Here is a 4,981-nt window from a genome sequence, read left to right as displayed (position 1 = left end):
ACATCCACCCTTAAAGTATTTAATTGTGGTAAAATACATATAAATTTCCATTTTACAATTATTCTTTTGAGACAGTCTCACTATGTTGTTCAAACTGGCCTCTGTGTGTGTGTTCATATTTGCATATGTAAATGTGCATGTGTGTGTAAATGTGCAGGTGTGCATAAATGTGCAGGTGTGTGTAAATGCGCACGTGTGTGTAAATGTGCACTGTGTAAATGTGCATGTGCATGTAAATGTGCACGTGTGTAAATGTGCATGCGTGCGTAAATGTGCAGTGTGTGTAAATGTGCATGTGTGCATAAATGTGCACTGTGTAAATGTGCATGCATGTGTAAATGTGCACGTGTGCGTAAATGTGCAGTGTGTGTAAATGTGCATGTGTGTGTAAATGTGCATGTGTGTGTAAATGTGCACGTGTGTGTGAATGAGCATGTAGAGGTCAGGAAACATCCTTAAGTGTTGTTCCACAGGCAGCACCCACAGGGTCCCTATCGGCCTGGAACTTGCCAGTAGGCTAGGATGGCTGGCCAGTGAGCCCCAGGGCTCTGCCTCTTTCTACCTCCCCAGCATGCTCCCACACCTGGCTTTTTTTTCACATGGATTTTATGGATTGAAATTAGATCCTTATGCTTGCAAGGCGAGCACCGACTGAGTTATTGCCTCTGCCCTGGTCTTGAACTCTTGATCCTCTTAAATCAGCCTCGCAGGTGTGGGGACTGCAGGTGTGAGCTAGCATATCCAGCTTCCATCTTAATAATTCTCAAGTGCCTGTCGTTCGGGTCAAGTTCATTCCCACCCGTGTGCAGCGGTTCATCTCTAGACTGTTTCCAGTTGCTGAAATTGAAATGCTGCCCTTCCTTAAACGCACCTCCCTTTTCCTTCCCCAGTTTTTGGCAGTTACTAGTCCCCTGCCATTTCTATGAGTTTCACTACTCCAGGTATCTCATATAGTATATAAACTATACTTTTACAATAAACTCAAACTTCAGATGCTTTTGTGGTACTAGAATAAGCAGGCACAACTGAACTATGGCCCCCAGCCTTTTCGAGATAAAGTTTCCCTGTAGTTTTTTGAAGTCTGTCCTGGATCTAGCTCTTGTAGAACAGGCTGGCCTCAAACCCACAGAGATCCACCTGCCTCTGCCTCCCGAGTGCTAGGATTAAAGGCATGTGCCACCACCACCTGGAGATTGCTTGCTTTATCTTTCTTCCTTTCATTGTATTGTGTGTATATATATATTGTGCGTGTATGTGTAAGAGAATTATGGTACACTCATGGAGGTCGAGGGATGTCTTTATGGTGGAGCTGAATCTCTCTTCCAAACTCAGGTCATCAGGTTTGTGCTGCAAGGGCTCTACCCATTGAGCCATCTTGCTGTCTTCCATTTAATTTTGAGACAGACTCTCACAAGTAAGATGCCCTGGCTGGTCTTGAGCTGTCATCCTTGTGTCTCAGTCTCCCAAGATAGGCTATTATCACTAGGTCCAGCTTAATTTTACATCTTTCAAATATTTATTTATTTTGTATGCAGTGCTTTTTAAATTTTATTATTATGTATACAGTGTTTCCCTGCATGTATCCCTACAGACCAGAAGAAGGCACCAGATCTTATTACAAATGGTTATGAGCCACCCTGTGGTTGTTGGGAATTGAACTCTGGATCTCAGGAAGAGCAGCCAGTGCTCTTAACCTCTGAGCCATCTCTCTGGCCTTTAATTTTACATTCTTAATCTTATTTGAATGCAGTAATAATTTTTAATGTTTGAAGGAAGGGCATAGCATCTAAGGAAGAGGCCTGGACTATTTATTTTCATTTTAGATTCTTGAAATACTAAGCAATGCCAAATCAGGATTATAATAATTGTAGCTTTAAAAAATGTACACTTGGGGCTGGAGAGATGGCTCAGTGGTTAAGAGCATTGCCTGCTCTTCCAAAGGTTCTGAGTTCAATTGCCAGCAACCACATGGTGGCTCACAACCATCTGTAATGGGGTCTGGTGCCCTCTTCTGGCCTGCAGGCATACACACAGACAGAATATTGTATACATAATAAATAAATAAATATAAAAAAATGTACACTTAATGAAGATATGCTTTTAAAATGCAAGATGGGCTGGGTGGTGGTGGCACATGCACTTGGGAGGCAGAGGCAGGTGGATCTCTGTGAGTTCGAGGTTGGCCTGGCCTACAGAACTAGTTCCAGGATAGTTAGGACTGTTACACAGAGAAATCTTGTCTTGAACCCCCCACCTCCAAAAAAAAAAAAAAAAATGCAAGTTGGGTATGGTGGCTCACATTCAGGAGGCTGATGCAAGAAGATTTTTAAGAGTTTATGGGCAGCCTGGTCTACACAGTGGATTCCAGACCAGTACAAACTATAGCATCAGACCCTGATCCAAACAAACAAACAAACCATAAAAAATTTAGATTTAGGTTTTGACTATAAGCCTAAATAATGACTATACTAATCGCCACTGAGCAGGGGTGTTATACAGAATATCCATCCAATCTCATCCCTACCCTCACCCCATCTTAGCTTTCAGTACTTCTCACACAATCCCTGTGGCATTAATTACTATTGCAATGGAAGTTGTCCCTGTATCTCCAAAGCATGCTGGTCTAGATAGGCCGTCTCAGAGGAGATGGGCTGCCACTGAAGTAATGTAACTGTCAGCCCTGAGAGTGAGTTTTCAAGAAAAGATTTGACTACAGGATGCAGAATCGCTGCCCAGGAGAACGGGTGCAGAATGAGAAGAGAGTTGCACACTATTATTTCCAGTTATCCCCCCCAGTCCCATCCCTCCCCACGCTCCTCCATCCTCCCTCTCCCCTCCCGGCACAGGGCCAAGCCCACAGGCGCCTCTCGGATCTCTGGGGGAAGCAGTACGGGCTATGCGTTCATTTCCCACCTTTCATTTGCAGCAGGCTGCCTCTGGTTGTTGGGCACCCACCGCCTAATTTACCCAATCGAGCTCTGGGTTCCCGTGGAAAACAGTTCAGGCTTTGCAGCCATCCATCAGTATTCTCTGCAGTCCCCCGACAGCTGCTCACTCTGGGCTGGCTCAACCTGCGCTGACCTCATCTTTGCACACAGAGCCGAGGAGGAGCTGGGAAAAATTAGTTATATTAGCGACTCCCCGAAACACTCCGTTTACTTGTGATATGACAAATATTTCAGCCATTAGGATCTCTCTGTCTCTTATCATCTTAAATGCACTCACTTACATTCCAAATCACTACTTAATTTAAAAGCCTATCTGTTGAGATTGTGACAGACCTAGAGAAAGGGAGAGACAGACACTCACTCGGCTCTGGCTGGAATAGAATGAGGCTAGGGCGTTTGATTGAATCTTTCTCTCTGAGAGGTATGCTCAGTCAGGTACAATGTAAACACTTAGGAGGCAAGAGACTTAAAGGGCACCCTACACAGCAAAGATTGACACGCTCTGCTTTGAAGTGGTCAAGCGTCGTGGTGACCTCCGGCAATGGCTTTATTGCTGGCGTTCCCCTGTTTCCTGACCCCCTGCCCCAGCCCCATGCAGTGACTCATTCAGGGACTGTTCACTGAATCCTTGACAGATGCTAGACATCATGATAGATTCTGAGGGTGCAGGATTGAGGGAGCCATGTGGCCATTCTTTTTATTTATTTATTTATTTATTTTAAAAATGTCTTTTCTCATTTTATACACCATTCCCAGTTCCCACTTCCTCCCCTCCTCCTGTTCCCTCCATTTTTCCACTCCACCCCACCTTCATCCACTCCTTAGAGAGGGTAAGGCTTCCCAAGGGGAGTCAACAAAGTCTAGCACATTTCTTTGAGGCAGGACCAAGGCCCTCCCCACTATATCTAGGCTGAGCAAGGTATCCCTCCAAAGAGAATGGGTTCCAAAAAGCCAGTACAAGCAGTAAGGATAAATCCTGGTTCCACTGCCAGTGGCCCCACAGTCTGCCCCAGTCATACAACTATCACCTAGCCATGTGGTCTTTTTTTTTTTTTTTAAAGGTTTTATTTATTCATTATGCATACAGTGTCCTGCCCAGAAGAGGGCACCAGATCTCATTACAGATGGTTGTGAGCCACCATGTGGTTGCTGGGAATTGAACTTGGGACCTCTGAAAGAGTGAGGAGAGTAGTCTCTCCTTCTCTCTGCCTACTCTCCTACCCCATTTTACCATATAGCACAGGCTGGTTTAGCCTTGTAATCCTCCTGCCTCAACCTCCTGAACACATCCTGTAGACATGTGTATTGTGTGGACGAGCCATGAATGAACTGCTATCAACGACAGAACTCAGAACTACCTCGGGAATGAAAGTGAAAAATGGACAGAACTCAAGACACTTGCCATCACTGCTCTCCAGCTACCATGCAGACGGCAATCTCATTAATTAAAGCATTTTTACTCATTCCTTTATTCATTTATTTTATTAAATTTTTTTTTCCTGTGGCTTTGGAGCCTTTTCTGGAACTAGCTCTTATAGACCAGGCTGGCCTCAAACTCATAGAGATCCACCTGCCTCTGTCTCCCTGAGTGCTGGGATTAAAGGTGTGCGCCACCACCACCCAACTGCTTATTCCTTCTTAACTTAACTCTCTGTTTTTGCTCAATTATATCTCTTTATCTCTCTGTCTTTTTGTCTGTCTGTCTCTGTGCTTGTGCATGTGTGCGGTGTGTGTGTGTATGTAGGGGGTGTCTGTTCCACAGCATGTGTCCGGGGGTCAGGGGACCACTTTGCGGAGTCAGTTCTCTCCTACCTCTTGTGTGGGATCTGGACATTGAACTCAGATTGTCTGATTTGTGTGGCAGGCATCTATATCTGCAGAGCATCCCTCTGGCCCTGGTGGTGTTTGTGAGTGTGTGTTTGCAGATGCACGTACAAATGTGTAAAAGTGTCCGTGGAGGTTTCTATTAGTGAGGGTTCTCTAGAGTAACAGCTTACAAGTGAATCTCTCTCTCTCTCTCTCTCTCTCTCTCT

This window comes from Alexandromys fortis, unplaced genomic scaffold (assembly GCF_014885135.2).
Source record: "Alexandromys fortis isolate MF-2015 unplaced genomic scaffold, M_Fortis_MF-2015_v1.1 scaffold_231, whole genome shotgun sequence".
NCBI classification, from domain to species: Eukaryota; Metazoa; Chordata; class Mammalia; order Rodentia; family Cricetidae; genus Alexandromys; species Alexandromys fortis.
Note: the sequence above shows the minus strand (reverse complement) of the source record.